This window comes from Chrysochloris asiatica, unplaced genomic scaffold (assembly GCF_000296735.1).
Source record: "Chrysochloris asiatica unplaced genomic scaffold, ChrAsi1.0 scaffold00055, whole genome shotgun sequence".
NCBI lineage: Eukaryota > Metazoa > Chordata > Mammalia > Afrosoricida > Chrysochloridae > Chrysochloris > Chrysochloris asiatica.
This window is the reverse complement of record NW_006408573.1, coordinates 860,684-876,733: the sequence shown is the minus strand read 5'-3', so window position 1 is coordinate 876,733 and position 16,050 is coordinate 860,684.

Below are 16,050 nucleotides of genomic sequence, written 5' to 3'. Positions count from 1 at the left end.
CTCTACTTTTCCCCGCACACTCTTTCCCCGCACACACTAAACTCCCTCTTGAAAACTTGTAAGCCAGTCACTTTGTGCCTTTATTGCTCCCACATTTTAGGTAGCTAATGTCTAAGTTGCCTGTCCCTATCAACAATATATACAAAGGGGGTAGGATTGATACTTGATGTGAATGAAGACTCCTTCCCTCTCAGATAGTATTTTGAGCTATTACACCCATAAGTGCAAGTCAAGTTCATCATATTGTAGCAATTTACACTTATTTCTTTTATCAAAAAAAAAATTTTTTTTTTTTCTTTTCTAGTTGAGTTCTGATCATCAAACCATCAAGGCTAGGTCAAAGGGGTACTATTTGCAAGCTTAGACATTCTTGTGCATCTCCACTCACCTTGTTCTTCCACCCCCATTCCCCTTCTTGTGTATTGCCCTCCTCAACACCCGAACTAAGATGTGTCTATTTCCTACCTTGTGCTCTACCACCGCCTCCCACTTCCTGCAACCCCCTCACCTCCCGGTAACCAACAAACAAATTTTTTTTTTTCTTTTTGGCATGGGTATCTTTTCTTAAGCTTTTACAATAATGGTCTTATGTAATATTTGTCTTTTTGTGACTGCCTAATTTCACTCAGCATGATGTCCTCAAGGTTCATCCATGCTATGCGATGGCTTGCAGCTTCCTTGTTATTTTTCAAGAAAGCATATATTCCATTATGTGTATTAGTTTGATTATCCATTCTTCCACTGGTGGGCCCTTAGGCTGTCTCCATCTTTTTGCTGTTGTGAATAGTGCTGCTATGAACATTGGTGTACATATATCTACTCATGATATGACTCGTATTTCTTGTGGGTAAATACCAAGTAGAGGAATTGCTGGATCATAAGGTATTTCAATTTCCAACTTTCTGAGGAAACGCCATACCGTTTTTCAGAGTGTTTGGACCATTTTGCATTCTCACCAGCAATGTAGGAGGGTCCCAGTCTCTCCACATCCTCGCCAACATTTATTGTCCTCTGCTTTTTTGAACTTCACTGTTATTGCTGGTGTGAAATGATATCTCATTGTTGTTTTGATTTGCATCTCTCTAATGGCTAATGTGGCACTGTGGGCTAATGTGTCAGACTGCAAAGCTGTTTGAACTGCAAGGTTGGCAGTTCAAGCTCACCAACTACTCCTCGGGAACCCTATACAGGGTCGCTATGGGTCGGAACTGACTCGACAGCACTCAAAAACAACAACAAATGGCTAATGATAGTAAACATTTCTTCATATGTTTGTTAGCTGCCTGAATGTCTTCCTTGGTGAAAAGTCTGTTCATGTCCTGTGCCCATTTTTAAATTGGGTTATTTGTCTTTATCTTGTAGAGGTGTTGCAGTTTCCTATTGTTGTTGTTGTTGTTAAGTGCCATTGGGTCGGTTCCGACCCATAGCGACCCTGTACAAGGTTTCCGAGGGTGTAAATCTTTACGGGAGTAGAAAGCCTCATCTTTCTCCCGCGGAGCTGCTGGTAGTTTCGAACTGCTGACCTTCAGGTTCGCAGCCCGATTCGTAACCACTATGTTACCAGAGCTCCTATAGATTTTAGAAATTAGTCCCTTGTTGGATATGTTATTGCAAAAGATTTTCCCATTCTGTCAGCTCCCTTTTTACTTTTTGGTGAAATCTTTTGATGCACATATATTTCTAATTTTTAGTATGTCCCAACCATCTATTTTGTCTTCTTTTGTTTGTGTAATATTCACAATATTTGGTGGTCTGTGTATTTCCTGTTTTGGAGCCCTTAAATTTGTCCCTATTTTCATTGATGACCTTTACAGTTCTGGGATTCACAGTTGGTCTTTAATCTATGCTGAGTTGGTTTTTGTATATGGTGTGAGGTAAAGGCCTTGTTTTAATCTTTTGTATATCAATTTCCAGTTCTGCCAGCACCATCTGTTAAAGAGACTATCTCCTCCCCATTCAGTGTACTTTGGCTCTTTGTCAAAAAAGATCAGTTGACTGTATGTGGATGGGTTAATTTCTGGATTCTTGATTCTGTTCCATTGATCTATGTATCTTTCATTGTACCAGTACCAAGTTGTTTTGACCACTGTAGCCATGTAGTAAATTTTGAAATCAGTGAGGGAGAGGCTTCCAACTTTATTTTTCTTCTTAAGCAGTGCTTTGCTTATCCTGGATCTCTTTTCTTTTCATATAAAGTTGGTAATTGTTTTTCCCTCTCTCCAAAGAATGTTGTTGAAATCTGGATTGAGATTGCATTATATGTGTAGATTGCTTTGGGTAGTATAGACATTTTCACAATGTTAAGTCTTCCTATCCAGGATCATGGTACATTCTTCCTTTTTTGTAAGTCTCTTTTACTTTCTTATATTAGTGTTTTGCAGTTTTCTTTGTATAGGTCCTTTGTTTCTCTGGTTACATTTATTCTTAAATATTTCATCCTTTGTGTGGCTATTGTAAATGGTATTGCTTTCATAATGTCCTTTTCAGCACTGTCATTATTGGTATAGAGGAATCTGACTGATATTTGTATGTTGATCTTGAGGTATGAGTATTCCAGAACACTTAACTGTGCTCATGAGGAATCTGTACCTGGACCAAGAGGCAGTTGTTCGAACAGAACACGGGAACACTGAATGGTTTAAGATGAAGAAAGGTGTGCAACAAGATTGTATTCTTTCAACATACTTATTCAACCTGTATGCTGAGCAAATAATACGAGAAGCTGGGTTCTATGAAGAAAAATGTCGCATCAGGAGTGGAGGAAGACTCATTAACAACCTGTGATATGCAGATGATACAACCTTGCTTGCTGAAAGTAAAGAGGATTTAAAATATTTACTGATGAACATCAAAGAGCACAGCTTTTGGTGTGGATTGCATCTCAATATAAAGAAAAAAAAAATCCTCACCACTGGACCAATAAACAACATTCTTATCAACGGAGAAAAAATTGAAGTTGTCAAGGACTTCATTCTTCTTGGATCAACTATCAACACTCATGGAAGCAGCAGTCAAGAAATCAGATGACGTATTGCATTAGGCAAATCTTGAGGACTAAGGTGAGCCTGACCCAAGCTATGGTATTTTCAATAACCTCATATGCATGTGAAAGCTGGACAGTGAATAAGGAAGACTGGAGAAGAATTGACGCTTTTGAGTTATGGTTTTGGAAGAGAATATTGAAAGTACCATGGGCTGCTAAAAGAACAAACAGATCTGTGTTGGAAGAAGTGCAGCCAGAGTGCTCCTTGGAGGCCAGGATGGCCAAACTTCGTCTCTCATACTTTGGACATATTGCCAGGAGGGACCAGTCACTGGAGAAGGATATCATGTTTGGTAAGGTGGAGGGTCAGAGAAAAAGAGGAAAACCCCCAGCGAGATGGATTGGCAAAGTGGCAGCATCAATGGGGTCAAGCATGGCAACAATTATGAGGTTGGCCCAGGACAGGGCAGTGTTTTGTTCTGTTGTGCATAGGATGTTATGAGTTGGTACCGACTCAATGGCACCTAACAACAACAGCAATGTATAGGAGGATCATATCATCTTCAAATAGGGAGAGTGTTACTTCTTCTACCTGAATCTGGATGCATTTAGTTTCCCTATTTTGCTTTATAACTCTAAGACTTCCAACACAATATTGAATAAGGGTGGTGATAAAGAGCATCCTTGTCTGGTTCCTATTCACAAAAGGAAGGCTTTTAGTTTCTCTCCATTGAGAGAGATGTTGGCTGTTGGTTTTATATATGTGTTCTTAATTATGTTGAGGAATTTCTCCTCAATTCCTACTTTGTTGAGTGTTTTTATCAGTAATGGATGTTGCATTTTGCCTTTTCTGCATCAGTCGATATGATCATGTGGTTCTTTTCCTTTTTCTTATCTACATGGTAGATTACACTGATTGTTTTTCTATTGTTGACCCATCCTTGCATCCCTGATATGAATCCCACTTGGTCATGATGTATTATATTTTTAATGTATTGTTGAATTCTGTTGGGTAGGCCTGTATACTTCTTATTTATTGTGAATTGGGTGAAGGTTTATAGAGCAGATCAATTTTCCATTCAACAATTTTATTTAGTGTCATTGATTGCAGTCTCCATAACATAGCCTCACTTATCCCACTTCCTTCGTGTGTTTCTTGTTTCCATTCTGCCTTCTCTCCTAATTCTTCTGAACTCTGTCCTTTAGTAAATGTCCTTAAGGTCTTCTAGGTTATAATTTTTATGGAAGCAAATCACCAGGTCTTTCATCCACAGAGCTGCTGTGTGGATTTGAACTGCCAACCTTTTGGTTAGAAGTCAAGTGCTTAATCACTGCACGAACAGGACTCCCTATTGTTGTGCTTGGCATATCGTAAGTGCCAAAGAATGTTCGCTACTAATGTCACCTAGGAATGACCATTTTCTATGTGCCTTCTTTCAAAACTCAGTAGATATAGGACAACAGGAGGCTCCAACCATGTAGTCAATGGATTCGGCAGCATTGTGATTAGTCAAGATCAACAGAATTCAGAGTCTTCTTTTCTTTATAAAACTGAACACCATTTGGAAATCTCTTGCTTGCCTATTGCCTGCCATTTCTCACTAGAATCGAAGCATAGGAGAGGAGCATGTTTCTTGGGCCGACGTGTCGCACAATTCCAGGTGCTGTTCACGTTGTTATTTTCTAATGCTGTTCACAGTGACTGCAGTGTGCACAGTGACCCTGATGTTATGCAGAATGCTGGTCTCGGTTATTCCCGTGAAGCCTCATGTTGCATTCATAATTGACTGCACCCCTTTCCCAAACCTACTCTCATCCATGACTCTCATCTCTCTTGTTGGCAGCACCAAATGCCCCATCATCACAAGAAGAAATCTTGGAGAACTGATAGCTTGATGTAAAAAGTTTCTTAATTTTCTTGCTTCCATTTGTTCTGTCATGTAACCAGTTGTCATCAAGTCACCTCTGACTCATGGCAACCTCCTGTGCATAGGAGTAGAACTGAACGTCGTTAGGGTGCTAATGGCTGGTTTTCTTTGAAGTACATCATCTTTCTTACAAAGCACTTTAGGTGGGCTAAACCCTCCAATCTTTTGGTTAGCAGCTGGGTGTACTAACTCTTTACAAAACCCAGGGACACTGCTCCCTCACATTGGGTAGTTGTTGTTGTTGTTAAGTGCCATCGAGTCGATTCCGGCTCATAGTGACCCTGTATAGGTTTTCTGAGGAGAAGCTGGTGAGCTTTGAACCACTGACCTTGGGGTTCAAACTGACCTTGCAGTCCAGTGCATTAACCCATAGCACCACACCAGGACTCGGAAGTCGCAGGATGCAACTCAGGAAACAGGAGCCATTTTGTCAGTTGGGACCACTTGCAACCAGGACAGCTCTTAGCTCCTTCTTAGCTATGTCTAGAAGCAGGTCCTTCTCTAGGCCTCTACCCTGTTCAGCCTTGAGCTCTGCCAAGAAATACCTGGAAACGCCCTATCAACAAGCCTCCTCCCCGAAGTTGCTCATCTCTCGCTTTCTCTCTGTGAGTCAGTAAGCCTCACTGTAGCCATCTGCTGGTTCCACGGTTCTGGCCACAGTTTGCTGTCTCACACTGTCCCACATCAGCTTGTGCTGTCTTCAGTGGCACAGCTCTTTCTCTTCTGGGTCTATGACCCCAGTGCAAGGACACTGGGCCCAAAGGACATACTCTGCTCCAGACCCTTCTGGACGGCATTCAGGTTCCCCTCAACCTCTGTGGGGTTGGCCCCTAGATTCATTTTCAAGGCATGGCCCTCCCGGCCAAATCATGAACTGACCAATCTTCTCTTGCTGGACCATAAGTCACACAATTTTCATTGTAAATGACTAATCTTTTGCAAGATTGTGGCCCAGCCAATCATTTTTGACAAAATTATAAACTCAAGGCCAGAAAGGGTGTATGTCAGAGGAACCTATTGCATCGTACCTTACAATCCCCTCTCCCTATAGAAATTATAAATCAAAACCAAACCCACTGCCACCAAGTTGGTTCTGACTCATAGCAATCCTATATAGAGTTGCTGAGACTTAATCTTTATGGGAGCAGACAGCCTCATATCCAGAGGAGTGGCTGGTGGGTTTGAACCACTGACCTTGCTGTTAACAGCCCAATGCCTACAGTGCCTCCAGGGCTCCTTGCAAAAGCCATGCTGTCAATGTTGTTAAGTCCTATCAAGCCAGTGACTCATAGCGACCCTGTATAGGGTTTACAATGAGCCACTGGTGGATTTGAACCACTGATCTTGTGGTTGGCAATCCAGTACTCATCCTATAGTGTCACACCAGGACTCCTATAAAAGCCATAAGCTGTATAAATGTCATTGTTGAGTGCTGTCAAGTCAGTTCTGACCCATAGCGTCTGTATATAGGATTTCTGAGGAGCAGCTGGTGAGCTTGAACCACCAACCTTGTGGTTCAAATCAACTTTGCAGTCCAGCACATTAACCCACAGCACCACACCAGGACTCCATAAGCTATATAAATTTGTTTTTAAGTGCTGTCAAGTTGATTCCAACCCATAACGACTCTGGGTAAGGTTTCCAAGGAGCAGCTGGTAAATGGTGGTGGTGGTTGTGTGCCCTGAAATCGGTGCCGACCCATAGCGATTCTGTATAGAGTTTCCGAGGAGCAGCTGGTGAGCTTGAACCACCGACCTTGCAGTTCAAATGGTTTTGCAGTCTGACTCATTAACCCACAGCACCACACCAGAGCTCCTTGTTGTTGTTGTTAAGTGCTGTTGAGTCGATTCCAACCCATAATGACCCTGTATAGGGTTTTCAAGGAGCAGCTGGTGAGCTTGAACCTCCAACCTTGTAGTTCAAACGGCTTTGCAGTCTGGCGCATTAACCCACAGCACCACACCATGACTCCTTAGAGCTCTGTAAATCAATATTAGGTGACATGACTCTCCTGCTCAATATCCTCCAATGGCTTTCCATTGCCATCAGCAGAAAATTAAGACTCTTTATCATGGCCCAAACAGTCTCATCTTATGCTCTACTTTCTTGATCATACCAATACATCAGTTTCAAAAGTGTGGTTCCCTAGACCATCAGCATTACCTAGGAATGTGTTGTTGTTAAATGCCATCAAGTCCGTTCTGAGTCATAGTGACCCTGTATGGGATTTCCAAGGAGTGGCTGGTGGGTTTGAACCACTGTCCTTACAGTTTAAACTGACCTACCTTGCAGTCTGATGCAGTATGCTGCAGCGCCACATCAGGAACTTGTTAAAGACACACATTTTTGGACCCACACCAGATCTATTGCATGAGGAACTCTGGGAGTGGGGCCCTAAAATGTGTGTTCTAACAAGTCTTCCAGGTGATTTTCATCTGTAACATGCACAGTAACTCAGGCATCTTTCTGTTTCTCGGTTCTAGAATGCTCTTTCCAGATCTCCACGTTATTCTTGGGACAAGTTCTGTCTCATTGCATCTCAGTTCATTATGGCTAATATTTGTCACTTCTACAGAAAGGCTGTTCTTGACCACTCCATTGAAGGTACCTAGGCTTCCCCCTTCATCTCACCATTGTTCCAGTTACTCTATCATGTGTCTAGGTCGTATTTTCTTTATAGTACTGAAAGCTACTTGAAATCACTTGCCTGTTGTGTAAAAGAATATTCAGAGCAACCACAACCAGAAAGAATCCAAATATTCAGTATATGAGACTAGTTAAATAAATCAGAGTATAGTTAGAGAACAGAATATTATACAATCAAAAACTTAAGTTATCACAGTTACATAGACTAAGGGATTTTATAAAGTTGACTAAAGACAGTACATCACTGGAGACACCATCCAGTATGATGCCATTTTAATAAACCTTAAAGACAAGAAAAGTTAGTAATATGTTTAAGGAGATACATATGTAAAAACTAGAAATAAAGAAAAGAAACATCTTGCCTCTGGGTAAGACAGCATAGAGAAGAAACTCACAGGTAGACACAACATTTGTGGCATATAGTAGCTGCTGAATGCACAGCTATTAATTATTTTATGCCTTATGATTTACATATAAAACTATACGTGCAATATATACTAAACACCACATAACATATCAATAAAAGTTCTCTGAACTGGGAGTCAGGAGTATTGTCTGTTTAATAGTGAATTTTCATTGATTATGCATTGTTGTTGTTGTTATGTGCCATGGAGTCGGTTCCGACTCAAAGCGACCCTGTACAGGGTTTCCGAGGCTGGAAATCTTTTATGGGAGCAGAAAGCCTCATCTTTCTCCCGCGGGACAGCTGGTAGTTTCGAACTGCTGACCGTGAGGTTTGCAGCCCAATTCGTAACCACTGTGCTACCAGAAGGAGCTCTGCAAGGTCAGCAGTTCGAAACTACCAGCGGTTCCGCGGGAGAAAGATGAGGCATTCTGCTCCCATAAAGATTTACAGCCTCGGAAACCCTGTGCAGGGTCGCTATGAGTCGGAACCGACTCCACAGCACTTAACAACAACAACAACAACAACAATGCTACCAGAGGTCCTCTGGTTATGCATTACATCATCTATTTAATAATAGCTTTTGGAGGGAGGAAGAGAAAAAAATACATTTAGAATCAAGAGTTTATGGGACTTTAATGGACCTGTTGACATGATACACATTTAAGAGGGCACCGTAGGAAGCCAACTAGGGCTAGAGCTTGGGATAGATGATTCTGTGGGTATGTTTTATAGCATCACATGTTCCCATCCTGGAATGTGGATATAAGCAAAATATTCATTTAAATTGTAAGGGTGGAGACAGGTGAAATAAAGGTCAAGAAGGTTGGGCTCCCTCGTGAAGACTTCTAGATTAAGGAAGGGGTTCACAGATAGCACACATCTGACTTTTAATGACGTATTTTACTTCTGGGTTTGATTCTGGAACTTAGCCCAATTATACATAACATTTGTTTAAGAGATAAGTTTGAACCACAAGGTCGTCAGTTCAAACTCATCACCATTCCTCAGAAGCCCTATACAGAGTGGATATGTATGAGTCGGAACCAACTTGACAACACTTAAAAACAAAAACAAGAGCTAAGTGGTGGCCCTGAGTCATACAAATGATTACTGTGCTTGGTTTCTAACCAAAGTTCAAGTCCACCCAGAGGTACCTTGGAAAAAAGGCCTTGTGAACTTCCAAAAAAGCAGTCATGGAAAAGTGTATGAAGCACAGTTCTACTCTGACTCACAACATGTGATTGTCATGAGTTGGAACTGACTCAGTGGCAACTTGTTTAGAGATAAGTAAATAGGGCTTTATAATTTAAGGGAATTGATTCAGGTTGTTGAAGCAGTGTTCAGATAATTTTGTGTCTTACCAAAATGCATTGTGGAAAGCTTACTGCTTTATCTTATTAGTTTCTGTCACATCCCTTAAGTAAAAAAAAAAAGGTAAAGTCCATGTCATCAAGGGGTCTACATATCCCTTGATCTCTTATCTCTGAAGAAAAGGGTCAACTATAAATAATTTCTTCATGTTCTGTGATCAGTTTTGGACTTTGGCCACACTGCACAAGGAAGAAATTGAATTTAGGATGAATAAAAGGCAAGAAGCAATCTAGAAGTGGCAGGAGATAGTCCACTGAGGAGCTGGCTTTGGTGGTTTTCAAGCAGCATTTGTTCTGTAAATTAAAGGAGAAATTGAAGACATTATCATAAATATCAAGCACAAATCAATGAAAATCTTACTGTTGTGCTCATAGAAAAAGCCCCTTGGTACCTGAGCTAAATAAAATAAGGCCGTGGTGAATATCCTGGGTCAGAAATTATTGTGTGAAAGTTCTCCTAAGAATGGACGGTACAGCAGAGTGGGAACTCACATCACACAGAAGGCAGACTGCTGCTAGAACAAGCAAGGAGGGCCTTCTTGGATACTATGACCTTGAATCCAAAAGAAAGGCAAGGGTACATTGGGAATTTTGAGTCTGTTGACAGGCCATCTTTGTTTATGTGAGCAGATGAAAAGGGGTATTCTTTGACCAGATCATTAGAAAAGAATGGTCTAAGAGTTTTTTATTCAATACAAGGAGGAAGATGTCAGTAATGTGACAATTTATGAATAGTTAAGTACTCTTAGACGTTAGAGAGCAGTATGATGGTGAAAACCAAGGACTTTGAAGGTAGACATAGTTCAAATCTTGATCCTGAAATTGAGTATCTATCTATCTACATAAAGTTGGGCAAGCTTCTTAGACCATAAACCTCAGTTTCCTTTCTTTCTCTCTCTCTCTCTCTCTCTCTTTTTTTTTTTACAATGTAGATAACAGTCCTTATGTCTTAGTGTCATTGACCACTTTAAATATGAGAATGAATGGAAGACAGCTCAGTCCTCACTCAGCACACGGGACTGCCACGATGTAAGGAGTTGAAATTATGGAGGTAGAAAGCCATCCTATTGATACTGGTGACACCCTGTCTCAGGGAAATTTAGACAGACAATCCTTTTCTACTTGAAAAGAAGCTTTCTTTCCTAATTTATTCTGACCTAAAGAATTACACCCTTTTATGTAGACAAAGTGTTATTTAGAGATTTCCAATATGCCACCTTGATTTTACTGTTTACATAGATGAAACGTGGCTTTTGTAGGTTTTCTTTTTGATATACAATGATCTGTCAACATTTAATAAAAAAGACTTATTTTGACCAAGACAGCCTGTCAATTCAGTCAAACAGCTAATTTGGCAGATTCTCCCCTCTCTCAACCAGCATGACAGACTGTTTGCCAACTTGATCTAATTGACTAAGTGGTACCTCGTCGACACAGACACAGTGATATATTTCTTTGTTATTTGTGTGGAAAAAACTGGGTGATCCTGGTGAATTTAAATCATCGGTTGTGTATCGGATGTGTAAAAGCATGGGTCCTGGCCAGGCCTATTGAATCAGAACTCTGAGGTTAAAAAGTTCCAGAAATCTGTATTTGTAGACTGCGTCCACAGAACTCTGATGAAACTGATGGGTTTGCATTAGCAGCTGAGGCCTTAACCACTGTGCTGTGAGGGCTCCTTGTTGCTGTTGATGTAAGTGTTGTTGAGTCAGTTCCAACTCACAGTGACCCTGTATCGGGTTCCCGAGGAACAGCTGGTGAGTTTAAACTACTGACCTGACCTTGCGGTTCAAACTGACCTTGTGGTCCAGTGCTTATCCTGCAGTGTCATACCAGGACAGTACACATCTTAACAGTTCTATAGGCAAAGTAAGCCAGAGGTTTCTTGGGCTAAAGTCAATGTGTTTGTAAGACTCCATTCCTTCCTGAAAGCTCCTGGAGAGAATTTGTTTCCTTGTGTTTTCTACCTTCTAAAGGCATGGCATTGGAGTCCTGGTGTGGCACTATGGGCTAATGCGTCAGACTGCAAAGTTATTTAAATTGCAAGGTCAGTGGTTCAAGCTCACCAACTGCTCCTTGGAAATCCTGTACAGGGTCACTATGGGTCAGAATTGACCCAACAGCACTTAACAACAACAAGAAGACATGGCATCAGCTGCTCTGTGGGGGAGAAAGATGAAGTTTTCTGCTCCCACAAAAATTTACAGCCTTGGAAACCCCACACAGGGTCACTATGAGTCAGAATCGACTTCACGGCACCTTACCACTCTCACCATCAAAGACATGACACTGTAGGATAAGCACTGGACTGCTAACTGCCAGGTTGGCAGTTTAAACCCACCAAGCTGCTCTTTGTAAACTTTACACAGGAACAGAGTCGACAGCCCTTAACAACAACAAGAGACTATGTACACTCCTTGACTCATGGCCACCTTCCTCCATCTTCACAGCCAGAAACGAGGGGCCAAGTCCTTATCACATGGTCTTACTCTGATCCTATTCCCATTGCCATATCTCTGCTAACTCTTGCTCTTGTCACCCTCTTCCACTGTTAAGGGCTATACTGAGCCCACTTGTGATTACATTTAGCCCACTCTGAACAATCTCTCTATCTCAAGGTCCTTGACTTCAATCTGCAATGTCTCTTTCAGGACATTGTTGTTATTGTTAAGTGCCGTCAAGTTGATTCTGACTTATAGCAACCCAGTACAGGGTGTCTGAGAAGCAGTTGGTGGATTTGAACCACTAACCTTGTGGTTCATAATCCAGTGCTGATCCTACAGCACCACACCTGGACATGGACAGCTTTAAACACCAGTTACCATTGAGTTGACTTTGATTCATGGCAATCTCGCGTGTCAGCATAAAACTGTGTGCCATATGGCTTACGGAAGTAGATTCCTGGGCCTTTCTTCTGAGGTGCCTCTGGGTGGACTGGAGCATTTCACCTTTCAGTTAACAGTCAAATACTTTAACTACTTGCACCACCCAGGGATTACAGGGTGTCTTCTGGAACCATATTTCAGCCTGTCACATTATCTTTCCTTTGGTGATGTGTGTAGCTTCTGAGAACCTCCCAAACAAAAGGGCAAAGATAAGTTCTCTTCCCACTTTAGTTTACACTGATTTCTCCATAAATTAAGTTAATTTTCCGAGAACAATTTCCTAATGCTTATGGAGACATTAAGAAGCAGAGAAAATAATTCAGGGGATAAATATGGAGCTGAAAGTTGGCCATCTATTTGTTAGTTGTGAAGTAGAGAGAGAGCCTATTGCCAGTTTTTAAATTAGAAAAAGCAAAGAATTTTATTACTAGTGTTCCTGGCATGAAGCCATAATTAATATATGGTAACAATATTACTAAGAGCAAAAACATACAATTATGCCTTTTAAAATGTCAACATGAAAAGTAAACTTAATAAAAAATAGGTACAGGAACATACATAACAAAGATTATCTTTAATAATGAAATTATTTATGATCAAACATTTTTACTTAATTCCAGTTCAATTCTAAAATAGTCACAGCAATGTCATGATTAAATATTAATGCTAACAGAAACAACTTAATTGGGAGGTTATTAAAGCTTCAAATTAAGTTTCTTTTTCTTTTCCTAACCAAAAAATTCTGCCTAGCAGAACACTGGGGGATTTCCAGCACATGTGTTTTATTAACATTGATTTGCTGGGCTAAAAGAAAGACAAAGTTAGAAGAGGGTAAATCCGAATTTCTAGGCAGTATTTAATAAGGCATTTTCTGTTTCTACTTTGAGGAACCAGAGGAATGGTTCAAAGACAGACAGTTTGTCCAGTAAGTCACCTTATTATGGTTTGAATGTGTTCACTAAAAGATATGTTGAAGTCCTACCCCCTGTACTGGTGAATAAGACTTTGTCTGGATTGGAGCTGTCTCTAAAGATCTAAAGTACTCAAGTACTAAAGTCAAAACGGAGTCATTGTTGAAGGGGGCATCGAGTTGATTTCAACTCATAGTGATCCCATGTGGCAGCGTAGAATTGCCCCATAGGATTTTCTAGGTTGTAATCTCTGCTAGTGTAGTGGTTATGACTTGGCTGCTAACCTCAAGGTGAGCAGTTCGAAACTACCAGCCATTTCACAGGAGACATGCAGGGTTACTATGAGTCGGAACCGACTCCATGACACATTACCACCACCACCACCACCAATCTTTACATATACATTATACGGGAACTCATATGCATGTGAAAGTTAAACAGTGAATAAGGAAGACCATTGATGAATTGATGTGTTTGAGTCGTGGTGTTGGAGAAGAATACTGAAGGTACCTGGACTGCCAGAAGAACAAACAAATCTGTGTTGGAAGAAGTACAGCCAGAATGCCCTTTAGAAGTCAAGATGGCCAGGCTTTGTCTCTCATACTTTGGACATATTATCAGAAGGAACCAGTCCCTGGAGATGGACAACATGCTTGGTAAAGTGGAGGAACAGCAAAAAAGAGGATGAGATGGATTGGCACAGTGGCAGCAGTGGCATTGATTGGGAGGATGGTGCAGGGTCATGCAGTGTTTTGTTCTGTTGTACCTAGGGTTGTTGTGAGGTGGAACTGACTTGATGGCACCTGACAAAAACAACAACAACAAATCTTTACAGAAGGAGATCACCAGGTCTTTCTTCTGTGGAGCTGTTGGGTGGGTTCAAATAAACAACCTTTCAGTTGCACCCACGCAGGAGGGTGGGCCCTAATTATTTTCAATGATGTCTTATAATAAAGGAGGACAGACATGGAAACAGCCATGCCATGAAGATGCACCGAAAAACAAGGAATGCCAAGAAATGTCTTCGACTACAAGATGTTGAGAGAGGTGAAGAAGAATCTCCCTCTACAGTGGACTGAGAGCACGCCCTGTTCACGGCCTGTGTTTGGACTCTTTACCTCAGGACTGGGAGAGAATGGATTTCTGGCCTATAAAGACACCTATGTATTGTGGTATTTTGGTATGGGAGCACTAGGGAGCTAAGGTAACCCCTAAACTTAGTGGCTTAAAGTACCCATTTTATTGCTCACAATTCTGTGGGGTAACTATTTGGGTTGGGTTTCTCTGTCCTCCTTTGGGATCACGTCTCATTGCCATACTGGCGCACACATGTCTGGTGTTGATGCTAGCTGCCCACTGGGCTGTAAGTCTCCAGAAGTCTAGTCTGGGTTTTTTCACATGGTGGCTGGCCTCACAAAATATGTCGTTTTGCAAGAGCTTTTCAAATCTCTGCCTGTGACATGTTTGCTGAAGCCCTAGGGAAGTCACATGACGAAGACATGAGTGCCTGTAGATAGGAGAGAACTGCACAAGGGCTGGGCTGACTTTTCAGAAGCCGAACATCAGGATAGAACTGTATCTATCCATCACAAGGGGAGGATGCATTCAGCATTCCCCAGAGATACATGACATAGGAAGGGGATATCAATTTTATACTTCCTGTGTGTCCTCAAGAATTTTTGTCCCCATGGAGGGGGTCACATACATTTCAGTTATTCAATGACAAGCTGCCCTTAAGATTTCCTGTAGCCTCTCATACACTTTGGGCAGAGGTGGAGAGCAGATGATTAATGACTCATGGATTGTCTAATTTTCTCCCAAAGCTGACACAAATGTGATGCCCATTTCATTTGGTAGCCCCCTAAATTTCCAGTCACTGCCAGAATCGGTGCCATAACTGTACCATGTCAGCTACCAGATTCAAATTTTGAGTATCTGTAGCTTTGTATGGAGTCCTGGTGTGGTGCTGTGGGTTAATGCACCAGACTGCAAAGCCATTTGAACTGCAAGGTCAACGGTTCAAGTTCACCAGTTGCTCCTCAGAAACCCTACACAGGGTTGCTATGGGTCGGGATCGACTCAATGGCACTTAACAACAACAACAAATTCCTGTTTTGGAGTCCTGGTGTGGCTCTGTGAGCTAATGCGTCAGACTGCAAAGTCATTTGAATTGTAAGGTCAGTAGTTCAAGCTCGCCAACTGCTCCTCAGAAATCCTATACAGAGTCGTTATGGGTAGGAATTGACTCGACGGCACTTAACAACAACAATTCCTGGTTTGGAGTCTTGGTGTTGTGCTGTGGGTTAATGCACTGGGCTGCAAAGTCAGTTTGAACTGCGAGGTCGGCGGTTCAACTTCACCAGTAGCTCCTGAGAAACCCTATACAGGGTCACTATGGGTCGGAACTGAGTTGACGACACTTAACAACAACAATTTCTGATTTTGGTATCAAGGTTATGGTCACTTCATAAAATGATTTTGGAATTATGTCATCCTTTTCTTTACTCTAGAATAGTGTAAGTATAATTGATGTCAGCTCTTCTCTTAATGTTTGCCGGAATTCTCTTGTGAAGCTATCTGAGCCAGAACTATTTTTCTGTTGTTGGGAATTTTTTTATGAACTGTTCAATTTTGTCTATTGTTGTTAAGTCTCATTGAGTCAGTTCCTATATAGGGTTTACTAGGAGCAACTGGTGAGTTTGAACTGATGACCTTGCAGTTCAAAGCAACCTTATGTTCCAGTGCTTATCATACACTAAAATATTTTTATTTTAGTACATGTTACTTTTGGTAGGTGGAAAGTGTCTGGAAAATACTCCATTTCTTTTAGGTTTCCAAATTTGTTGGAGTATAGTTCTTCTGGGTCTATGTACAGGTTCTTCATGAGCACAATTAAGTGCTCCAGAATATTCATTCTCTGC